We start from the raw sequence: 12126 nt of genomic DNA on the forward strand, positions 1-12126 counted from the left end.
GGCTCACCCTCAACCCTCTGCCAGAGGTAGAATTAACTCCTGTGTTAGTGCCACTTGTGGGAGACAATAACTTGTGTGCCTACTGCAAAGGCAGACTCATTTGTACATTTTTCTCGCTTTTGTGGGGATCTGTGAGCAGGTTCCAAAGACCTGACAGGCAGACCCAGAAGTGCTGCTTGTCTGGTAACACTGCAGTTAAATTGGCTACTATACATTTCAGATGATCAATTCCTTCTGGCATATTGGGAAGGCTAAAGAACTACAAACCCTATTTAAATAAATAAATAGGCTGCTTGTGGTTTTGGGTGCTTGTGACTGCATATCAACTAGGCAGCAAAGGCAGCCAACACTGCCTTGGGAGCTGAGTTACAAGGAAGGTGATAGTTGTACTTTTTTCTATAAAAACTCTGGAGGTGTGTGCGTGTGTAGACAAAACAATCAAGGCCGAGGACAAAACACTTCAAGAACTCCATGTGAATCATCGTGATCCAGCAATCTACTGGACGAATTCCTTCCTCTTTGGCCAGACCTGTGCAAATCAGTAGAAATGCACAAGGGACATAATCTTCAGTATATCTTACACATATTGTCCACTTCAATGAACTGGATTTGCAGATGTTATGAGAAAATCATTAGCTCTTGAACAGTTGAATTTTTGGTAAAACATTGTGTCTCACCTATTCTCATCTGCTCAAGACAGGAAACTGTGAAGGCAGAACAATGACAAAATCAAGCAGGTCTGATGTACTGACAGAAGAGTGGGTGGGGAATAATACAAAAGATTTTAGAAGTAACATTCACTCCTGAGTATTAAATAGCACTCAGTAATTAAATTCAAAATGCTACCAGCACTGTGAGACATCTTCAGTACAACATTCCATGAAGAAACCTTGAATTTTTTACCAAGGTCTGGTAAATAATTGTAATAGAATTCCCCAGGTACCTGCACCAATTGCCACTTTTAGAGGTTCGAGAAGCTTTAGTGATTTGTTCCATGTGTAAGAAACAGAAGAAAAAAAAAAAAAAGCTGTATAACAAATACAGAAGAAAACTACATGCCCCAAATAAATTGGAATAATTTGAATGAAAGTTGAGTTTCATTTTCTTTTGCAAGCCATCTTGACTAAAATGGAAATCAATGTAAAGCTTATGCTCATTTTTCTTATCATGCTGTTTCATTAACCTATCATTCCAATTTCACTAACTTTTATGTTTTGTCTGATGAAACTTAAACCTTCACTTTTAATAAAGAATTAACCTGATCTGTCAAATCAGGAAGACAATCTGACACTTCTTGTCCTTTAAAGCTCGTTGCAAAAACTCCAGTGAACGTGAAAGCGAAAAGAAACAGGGGAAGTTTGGACTTTGGAGTGTGTAAGAGGTGAGGGGTAAATCTTGTTGTTTCAAAGAACTTTACTGTCTGTCAGTTATGAGATAACAGCTTTATTATATTCTGACATATCATTATTAGATAACGAGCAAAAAACACGGGGAAAAAACCCAAATCCACATCCATCCAAACCACACACACATGAAACCAACTGGATAATCAGCACTTGTATTTAAAGACGGTCGGGGGAGCGAAATTGTGATAACAACGTTAAGTTGTTACTTAATTAGCTAAATAGTTGAACGTGGCTTGGAGCAACCTCGTCTGGCACAACGCATCTCTGCTCACGGTGGACGACTGGATCTGAAGGGCAGCCGCACTGGGGCTGATTGGTGGGGGCGGTCCCAGTCCTGCCCACCAGAGGCGGGCTCAGGGGAGCTGCCCTGTGCGGGGAGCTGCCCGCCGTCCCGGCAGCGGGGCAGTGCATGGGGCGGGAGGGCAGCCGAGCCTTTCCCCGGACGCGGGGGCGAGCGGCAGCGCCGGTGCATGCGGTGGGGCGGAGCGGGGGCAGCCCGGAGTGATGCGAAGTTGAGGGAGGACGGAGCGAGGGAGCTTCCTCTGCTCGCAGGGCAGCCCAGCCCCGCAGCAGGTGCAGCAGAGCCCGGGCGGAGGCACCGGCGGGCCCGGCGCTCTCGGCGCCGCAGCAGCGCCGCAGCCCGGGCCGGGCGGACCCGGCTGAAGGACAAGAGCCCCGAGCGGAGCTGCGCTCGTCGGCTCCTTACCAGAGGCAGCGACGCGGAGGAGCGGCCCTGAAGGGAGAGCGGTGAGGGGCCTCGGCGGTACCGAGGGGGCCCAGGGGTCCCGGCTGCGGCGCGGAGCGGAGGGTCCGGGGGCGGAGGTGGAGAGGGAATGTCGTTCCACCTCGCTGCTTGTCCTAGTCTACCTTCGCCCTCTTCCCTACCTGCAAGGGGAAGGGTGCCTGCGGTGGACGGTCTGATGTAGCGGGAGGAGGGAAAGCTGTTCAAGCGGATGGGGTAGATGAGAGTCGAGAGGCTGAGGGAAAGACCTATGGAAGGGGGATGAGGGCTGGAGGGCTGAGGAGAAAAGCCATGGAAGTCGGGGTGAGAAGTGAGGAGCTGAGGCGAAGAGCCGTGGCGTGGGGTGAGAGCTGAGAGAAGGAGCTGCAGGGCAGCCGCGTCGATGCGGTGCCTCCGAGCGAGGGGACGGTGTGACCTGAGGAGGGAGCTGAGGGGTGAGGGGGGAGCGCCATGTCCTGAGGGGCGCCAGAAGGACGCGTCTCTTCCCGCCCTTTTCGTGAGGGGCGCTCGGGCGGGGAGGCGAGAGGGGCCCGGGGGCGGCACGCAGCTACCTGTGTGGCGCGGCAGGCGGGCACTCATCAGCCGGGCTCTGGCGTGGTCCTCGTCCGGCGCCGCAGCGGCGAGTGCGGGGAAGCCCGGCAGGTGCTGCCGCTGCTCCTTGAGGGAGTTGGAGCGCCGTGAGGGAAGAGGGAGCCGGGGGGGGCTGAGGGGGCGCCCGCCCGCCCGAGGGTCCCTCAGCGGCCGCTCCGCAGCCCTGAGGGGAGGCGCGCGCGAGGGGCTCGGCGCGCGCGGGGCGCTGAGGGCGGGAGCGGGGCCGGGGGGGGACGCGGGCAGGCGCCGCTTTTCGGGCACCGAATTCTGGCCGGTCTCGGCGGGTCCCCGTTTACTCTTTGGTGTCGCCGTGAGGGGCTGTCGCCGACAGCGGCCCCGTGGTGGCGTCAGCGCGGGTAGCACCGCGGCGTGTGGGCGCAGAGCCCCCCCTCCGTCCCTTGTTGGGTTGCCACCCGGCTGCCGGCTTGGGGACGCGGTGTGAGGGCCATCGGGGACCTGGGATGGCTCTCAGAGCGCCTGGGATGCAGTGCCCTCCCTGGATATTCCCTCAGTTTCCATCCCAGCCGCCTCTGAAGGAACAGCGTTGCGTAATTGCTGCTGCGCCTCCCAGTTGGGCTCAAAAAGGAGGAAAACGGTGAAGCGTGAACTTTTCGGGCGACACATCGCTGAAGTTGCGGTATTTAAGCGGGTATCGAGTGGCATCTTATCCCTTATTCTCTAAATAACTTACTCGTTTGAGCCCTGGCTGTGGAACAACGGGGAATTTTTGGGAATTGCGCAGCCCTATTTGCGTGCTCCTCAGAGCTCCCTGGGGATGGACAGCAGGGAGCAACTCTAGTAGTAGGCATCCTTGAAGGTCTTCTCCTCCAAAGCAAACACCTTGAAATAAATGGTTTTTTATGTCATATTCGTGTTATGACCAAATTAGTTAGTTTTGGGAATAATTCACGTGATACTACTTATTTCCAGACTTTTATGCCAACATTTTCTTGGTTAGTGTTTCCAGTCTGAAGCTGCCTGCTTTTCCAAGCAATTATCACACAAGGTCACTTAGATTTTTAGCTGAGCTAGTTTTAAAGCACTGACACTACCTAGTGTGCAATTAACCTTTGCTTCACATTTCCTTGTTTTTGTTCGCTTGTTTCAGTCATTGATCCAGGCCGAACACTGGATACTGCAGTGGCTTTTCTTTTCCAAAAGACCAACCAGTTTGTGCTGGAGTCTTGTGCTCCGAGACAGCTTTCATGTTGTTGTGAAAATATTTCAGTTGAAGTACAGGGAAATAAGTATTTAGCACAAAATACGTTGTGACTTCTTTTTCCTTTTTTTTTTTTGTTTATTTCCTGTTAACAGAAGCTCTTTATAGAACCTGAGAAAATATTTGTTTGGTGATGTGTCTGTTAAATGTTGAGACTCAGAGGTGAGAATTATGTCAGTGTTTTATAAACAGTAGATTTTATTTTCTTAGGATGCTTCTAAACAGTTGGGTTGCTCTAAAGCAGGATTTGGGTGGAGAAACCCATGAGATTAACCAGGACTGGGGGAGAGGACATCTGAAATGATCCTGCATCCTCCTTCTGTGCAGGGTGATGTCACCTGAGCTCTGAGTCCTCTCCTTGCCCGTGTGAGTGACTTGCTGAGTAAGTGCTAATGGAGCAGTGGGCTGGTTTTGGGGGATGGAACCGGTGGCAATTGCAGCTGGGTGAGTGGCTGCTGTGCCTCGCTGACCTGGCTTTGTGTGTGGGGCCTTCCCTGCACCTGTTGAGGCATGCACAGAGGACATGATTTGCTGGAATACTCTTCCCACTACTTGAAGAGTGTTCTGAGCTAATTAAAAGAGTAACAGTGTCTGTCCTGACTTGGTTATTTTCTAATTGATGCTCTTGACCATGAGATACATTAGTTTTGACTTAAACTGCTGAGCGTTTGTTGCCCTTGCCTATCTTTCCTGCTGTTTTCCACTTTGCGCTCTTCAAAGTGCTTTTTGTCCACATTGCTCTTTCTGAAGGTTGCTCCCTTCAGAACAGTACAAGAATTTACCTTGGTTTGTTCCTTATTGGTCAAATCTCTTGTCTTTTACTCACCAGAGAAATCCCACTGCAGTATTAAAGCCTAGTGGGTTGTGTGTGGTGAGATCAAATTCATGCGATGATTAGCAAATGAAATAACTTTATTCCTCCAGCTCTAGACTTTCAACAAATATTTTTATTTCTGTTTGATTATTACAAAGTCGTATTTGTGAAGGGAACAGAAGTGTGTTTGAGAAATGCTGACACATGAGAAGCATTTGACATCATTCACCTCCTTTGTTGGTATTTCTAGTCCTCAGAAAAATTTCAGCATGGATTGACTTCTTATTGTTTCAGAAAGTATCTTTGGGCTGAAAACTGACTTTCTGATACAGCTCCAAGTGTTTGTGAATAGGTATTGTAGAGGGCTATTCTCCCTGTTTTCCAGGAAGTAAAATCCGCTGGAAGCATTTAATAGAGTTCTCTGTCCTTCCTCCAGGACAGCTTTGCTGGGAGGAAATTTCCAAGACTTGTGACATAAGGTTTCTTGAACCTTTTGATGAATTATTTTTGATCTTTTATGACACTTGGATGTATTTCTGTTAAAATGCTCAGGGTGTGAGATCGTGCTATTCTGTGCAAGAAATAAGCATTTAAATGGTTTGTAGCCCAAACTGTGCCTATAAACTGGTTTGTCATGCCCATAATTTTATTTGTATAAGGAAACAAGCATAACTTTCTTCTTTGCTCTGTGCTGTTCTTTGCTCCTATGAATGGATGGTTCAACTTCACAAAAAATAAGCAACTTAAGACTATTTTTCCTTCTTACTCAGTAACTACAGAGAGAGTTAATGGGAAGTCTTGAGTCAGCTTCTGATTCTGAGCTGGAAGTGAGCCTTGATGCCCTGCGGAAACAGCATGCTTTAAAAAAATGAAATATTAAAGCTGTGTCTTATACTTAGAAGGAGGTTAACAGTGTGAATGTAGAAGTTGGAGGACCTTTCAAGTTTCTTAATTCAAGACTAATATTCCATTAGAGAAATTATTTTCACCATCAGTCTGGAAAAAGTTGTTTGTTTGTTATAACTGAAGATGGAGTGCCTAAGTGTAACTAAAACTTCAAACATTAATTTTAGACGTCCAGGATTTTAGATTAAAATGCAGTTACATATTTTGTATTTGATTTGTTTTAGGTTTTTTCTGTGGCCCCATCTGATTTGAGAGTTATTTGACTTAAGTCAAATGAATAAGGTGCTTTAATGCCAGGAGTACCAATTAATGAAAAAGATATTTTTAAAAGTATTGAAAAAACTTTCAACAAAAATTAAGTACTATCTTTAAAAAAAAATCACAAAAAAGCTAGCAGAAAGCAAACAAAGCTAGCACTTCATGTAGTAGCTGCTTCAGATTTGTGAGTGCTAGGGATTTTTAAAATGAGATAGCTGTTAGAGATCATAGCTGCTGTTTGCATGGAACTAGATTTTTTCTTTTTGTATGTTTGCTTGGGAAGCCACTTGTGCCAATTGATCAAAATGCACACATCTGCTCAGCAGTAATTCTTTTTAACAGCATGATATCCTGAGGTGGACCTTGCAGCAGTATCCTTCTCTGGAGCGTTCTTGGTTGCTGCCCCTGGAGAGCTGGGTCTGGCATGGTCCAAAGTCACCACAGCTCAGCTCAAACATCAATGCACTGTGAATGCCAGCAAAGCTTTACTGAAGAGTTACACCCCTGATGAAGCCTTGCTGGTCCATGGAAGAAATTCTTTCTGGAAACTGAGCTTTGAGGGGTGTGTGGTGATGGGTGTGGTGATTGGTCCGTGGACACAAAACTGTATCACTTTAATGAAGCTTAAAATGTTTGTGTGAGCTTTGTCCACACACATTTTGCTTCCCAGCAGCACCAAGTGTAAAATTCCATGTGCATTATTTCAGTAACATGTCTGGATAGGCCAGTCGAGTGCTTGGGGCATCCGTGACTTGTGGAGCTAAAAGGAAATGGGAGCTGTTGGTGTCAGTCTTGTGAGGACTTGTGTGGAAACTTGCCCAAGGATGGTTGATGGTTATCTGAGGTTTTTTTTTTTCAGTTGAGAATCTTGAAAAACAGGTCTGAGTGTGTAAAATATAGAAGTGAAGCAGTCATATTTCTTTAACCGCTCCTAATGATAAGTCATTAATTACTGTACTTTGTGACAGTTTGGTAATTATTTTGCTTGTTTATCAATTAGCTTTATTTTTGTGGAAGTACACTTGAGGATGGGAGTATTCCAAATCATTTTGTCTCAGACTATACTTTCATTAGATAACTCTTGCCTTAAACTACTTACTAATGAAATAACTACAGATAGAGACTATAAAACCCCCTGTTTTAAACCCCCATCAGGTATTTACTGCTCTGTAGTGTTCATGTTGAGAAAGGTTTAGTTGCTTTCCAGAAGTGGAAGAATACCTGGGAAGTGCCATTTTGGTGGGAAGGAACAGACATGTGCATGTGTAGAACCACTTGGGGTGTACCTGGATGAGTTATTGTTCATTTGTTTTGATTTTACACCCAGGTTATTCTGGGAATTGTGGTCTTGGAGATGGGAACATCTTTGTCTTGACCCCTTGTAACCTTTGGATTTATTTTCTCTTTTCCCTAATGTTTGTGAGTTAACAGATTGTACTTAGTCTCAGACTGTCTTTGAAAATCTACAAACCCTGTCTTTACATTTTGAATTATACTCTAGACTTCCTTTCTTGAATTATACTCTAATCTTACTCAACTACTAGTGCTAGAAATTCACAGGAAGCTTATGTGTGTTTAAAAATTTTCATACAGCTACAAAAACATAAAAAGCCCCAACCCTTACTGGAGTGTATTTCGTACCTTCTAGAAGATTCCCAAGTTGATATCTGTCCCCTGTAGCTCTGGTAAGTGATGTGGTCTTGCTCTTAAAATCAGAACCTCAGGATTAAACTACACAGGAGAGCTGTTACACTACACTTTGATCCTTACTCTAGGCCCAGATTCTACCAGGAGATAGTTGAAAGCAGGCACTCAAAATACAAATCTGAAAGCAACAGACGACAACTGAATTTGAAGAAAACAGACCCATAAATTTCGAAACAGAAGCTATTAATTAACAGACTGAATAAGCTAAATGTTTTTGGCATGTGTGGTGTTGTTGCAGTTATTTTAATGGAGCTGAATAAGAGCAAAGCATGATGAAATGCAGTGTTCTTACTTTATTCCAGGTTGTATTTCCCCCTGCTGAAACAAACCTGTGATAGTTTCCTTTGTGATTGTGTTTGTGTGGCTTGTTAAAATGTGCTTATTTGCTATAGGATGAAGTCAGAAAAGGAACAAAGAAATTCATTGAGTGCTTCTGGGTGTCATGTGATGGCGTGACCAGGGAGAGCTTGTACCAAGCTGAAGCCAGCTGGAGTGAAAAGCAAAGCATCCCCCCAATAATTATTTAAGTTAAGTGAAAATCCCAGTAAAATGGGTTTCATTTTAAAACTAATGTTGTCTCAGGCCCTGGGGCTTGTTCATGAGCCAAAATTCATGCTTGGGTGATGGTAGCACATAACTACAGGCACCAAGGAATTAGGCTCACAGCAAAGTGCACTGCAATTTCTTCCAGCCCCTTCTTCAGAGGGTCATTACAGCAAGGCTGATCCAGTCATTAATTCAAATGTTGAAAATCAGAGTGAGGTTTTTTCTTTTTTTCCTTTTTCCATCTCTCTAGGACTTCATTCAGCTGCTCTTTCAGCCTGTCTTGATGCCAGTGTGAGAGCAAAGACACCATGGGCAGCTTTGACCCTTCAGTGGAGGCATCTTTGTCTCCATCAGCTCCTGTGGCACTTACGCCTTGTCCTCTCTGCAGGTAGACAGTTTCCTTGTATTTTCAGCACTTAGTCCTGTGGTGAGTTATTCTGTTCCTGGGCTCTTGAGGGCACAGTGGTCACACAGCAGGAACAGGAATGGTAAAAAATGTTTTCACCAGCACTGGTGTCCCCTGGAAATGTGGAATAACCTGTTGGCTCCTCTCTGTTGATAGCCCCAGCCCTGATGTCAAAGCAATATCTCTGGTTCTTTCTAGTGCAAAATGGCTGCAGGAGGTGGAGGAACTTAGGGTTTCAGGTCTGGGTGCTTGGAGGAATGGTCTCCAGGAGCTGAGGAGACTTTGTCAAGGGACTTGGATGTTGTTGCCAAAACCCAGTGTTGAGAGTGAGTTCCTGGTAGCTGTGAAGGAGGAGGTGTAATTTGTCAGGGAAGGTTCTCCTGTTGTTTTCATGAAGCAGACAAATCTCTCCACCAGGAGTGTGTGTGTCTCATCACAAACAGATGGCTCTGGGCTGTGTGCAGGCAGCAGGTGTCTTTGCAAGGTGCCAGGGCTGGGATAACCACGGGCAGCAAGGAGCAGGGCTGTGTCACGGAGAGCGCCAATGCGGAGAAATCCGAGCCGCTGGTACACCCGGTCAGGCTGCCCTGGTGGAAGACTCGCTGGTTTTGGAGCAGTGTGCGAGTGCTTGGTTTTGCTAATCCTCACTTTGTAAAGTGTTACAAATTATAGGGATCTTGAAATGCCCTGTTTGAGATGCCTGGTGCAAAACAGTACAAAAAGGACTGGCTGTCCTTGCTCTATTCGTTCTTATTTGGGTTATTAAAATGACTCCATGTGTTTTGATTTGTTTTGATTACCCTATCTGGTAGGTCTACAGAGGTTAATGTTTCACAGGTTTTAAAATCTTGATGAAACTCAATTCCATGGAGTTAGTTGGGCTGAACTTGGAAAATGGATGCTTGTACAAATACTGACCTTTTGTAAAGTTTATAATTCCTGTGTTGTTTGCTCAGTTTTAGTGCATGGAGTGTTAAGGAATGTAGGTCAGGTGGAGTGGAAGGTGCCTTGGCCCTGCTGGGACTTAGTTCACCTTATGAAAATATTTAATTAGAGTTGAATCCTTGACTCTCGGGGAAATCAGATTTTGGCTGATACAGTCACTACTGCAGCATTATGAGCCCAAAGCATGCAGGTTTATAGGGGACTTGATTAAAAGATGAAATTATTGCTCTTAATAGATTTGGAAATCCTGAGTAATTTAGAACCTAACCATTTTATAAAGATGATATTTGTAAGCATTTAATCCTTTTAGATATGATCAGTCTTTTCAGAAGTTTGGGGCAGTTTTCTGTAACCATGAAGAACCACAGAGCACTTCTTTCCAAAAGCCAGTGGTGAAGTGTTACCAGGAGTGTTATACTTTGGTCACTTGCTATAAAGTTATTTCAGTAGGACAGAATGCCTTGCATAGGAGTTCTGTTCCCATGTAACTTCTGACAGATCCATCTACTGGCATGCTTTTTGAAAATATGTTGTGTATAAACTGTAGAACCTTTATTTTGAAGAAGTGCCTCTTCTGCCATGCTGCCTGTGAAGTCAGGATTTCTAAAATCCTTTTTCTACTAAGGTTGAGTACAAAAGCTTAGATAAAACCCTTCAGTGTTTGATAAAACCTGTTGCACATACAGTAAGTGGTTACTAAAAGTGGTTTCATAAATTGCATATCCTTTTGACTCCCTCTTAATAGCTCCTTTGCTGTTTGCATAGCTGACACAGTAAGTCTGACAGAGGATTGTAATGCCTATAAATCTTCCTCTTTTGTCTGTGGATGAGATGTTCTTGTACTCATTGAAGTGCTTCAGCCATTGGATAGGAGCTGTTGTTTGGGACACTCTACAAAGCAAATGCAAAAACCTGCTCTTGTTGATACACATGTCTTACTAATTTCTTAATTTATTCATTTAGTCGAAAAAAGGAGCCTGTGGTTGGAAGCCAAATCACACCACTCATCTAAAACATTGCAACACAGAATAGCAATCACAGCATACACTGTGCCTCAGCAGTTAGTAACAGGATGTGTGATAAAGAAAATCGAAGGACATAAACCCAAGGGCTGTACAATGCCTGGTGCCAGAGTCTCTTCCCAGATGATTTCCTGATTTTTTGCTCCCAGACTCTGCACGTTTCTGCATTTCTGGTGCTTTTTTGCCGCTTCTTCAGCACGCAGGTCACCTAGTACCTAGTGCTTCCTAATCTTAAACTGCAATTCACTGCCTCAAGTCAGCTTGTGCAATGCTGACTGTAATGTTGTAATGCTTCTAAAGGGTTAGGGTATTTTGGATTGCCTGTGGAATATGTACAGCACAGCAAACAGTATTATGGGCTAAGAACATGTTTTACATTTCCCAGCCTAAAGGAATGGTTAGGAGGCAAGTTTTTGCTTGAAGATTATGGTCTTCCTTACTGTTGTCTGTTATGCCCCTAAATAAAATCTTCCTGTCTCCATGATAAAATTATATTCTGTGATGTGCTGTCAGACATAATTTGGTCAGTGCATTTCCTCACATAGGTACCATTTCTGGGTGCTCACCAAAAAATGCTGATGTGGAGTGCTATTAAATCTTGAAGTATTTGAGGGAAACATGAAAAATCAGACATGTTGAGGGATGTGTAAAAGGGAAGAGTTTTTCTTCTCTCTGGTCACTCCTTTGGTTTGGAATCAATGCAGTTCATGCATATTTGTGTGTATGTGTATTTGTACTTTGTCTTTATTATCAACTGCGTGTATTTGGCTGGCACAGCTAAGATTTGGGTTGAGTACATGCATTTTTAGCATAGAATCATCCTGTACTTAGTACTAGTGAAACCTTCGCTTTGTCTTGAAGTATTTTATTTGTCTTTCAGCATTATACCTAACTGCCGGTGCCTTCTGTTAGTCATTCCTGCCTATCTGGGGCTTGATAAAAGGCTTTGCTTACAGGGCCTTTGGTCAGGCAACCTGGGTTGTAGGGCTTGGCTCTGTGTTTGTGTAAGTGAGGTGTTCACAAGCCTCTGGAGGATGGGTATCATGTTTTACCAGTAAAACTGTTTTTAATAGCAGCTAAAGCAAACAGAACTGCACACAAAGTACACTCATGTCAATGGAGTTTGGAGTGGGCAGGGCTGGAGTGGCACTCAATTGGGTAATGTCAAGCAACAATCTGGGATCAGTGGTCATTTCTTTCCCTGTTTTAATGCTTCCTTTCTATTGAGAGCAGTAGTAAACTCTAATCAGCAGCTGCTTATGGGTTTTTTTTTTCCCAGAGGCAGTTTGTAGTGCTCTCTGTGTCCAGTTCTTCTGCAGCTTCCCTCAGCATTTCTCTTGCTATGCTTTCAACCATGTGTCTCCTCCTACAGCTACAGTGCATCTAATCTTGAGAGGAATGGACACCCTGTTTGTCTTTATCAGTGGTGAAGGCTGCAGCTGGGCATGGTGGGGTGGGATTGGCTCCTGAGGTGACACTGCCCTGCTCATGATTCCAGTTTTTTGAGCTCAGGTGGGATAACTAAGGCCAAATATGCCTCACTGGGGGAAGACCACCCTGGCAT

General features: G+C 44.8%; 1 protein-coding gene across 2 annotated transcripts in view; it reads left to right on the forward strand.

Annotated features, from left to right (window-relative positions):
- The first annotated feature begins 1603 nt into the window (after positions 1-1603).
- The window catches only part of UGT8 (UDP glycosyltransferase 8), a 35206-nt gene continuing 24683 nt past the window's right edge, over positions 1604-12126 (forward strand). Inside the window, exon 1 of one of the 2 annotated variants that reach the window (XM_030946967.1) lies at positions 1604-2153. The gene's annotated coding sequence lies outside the window, so the exon portion shown is untranslated. Of the gene's footprint in view, positions 2154-2686; positions 2791-12126 lie in introns of those variants that run through there. The other variant, XM_030946969.1, reaches the window with a different exon arrangement.

This window comes from Camarhynchus parvulus, chromosome 4 (assembly GCF_901933205.1).
Source record: "Camarhynchus parvulus chromosome 4, STF_HiC, whole genome shotgun sequence".
In the NCBI taxonomy this organism is placed as follows: domain Eukaryota; kingdom Metazoa; phylum Chordata; class Aves; order Passeriformes; family Thraupidae; genus Camarhynchus; species Camarhynchus parvulus.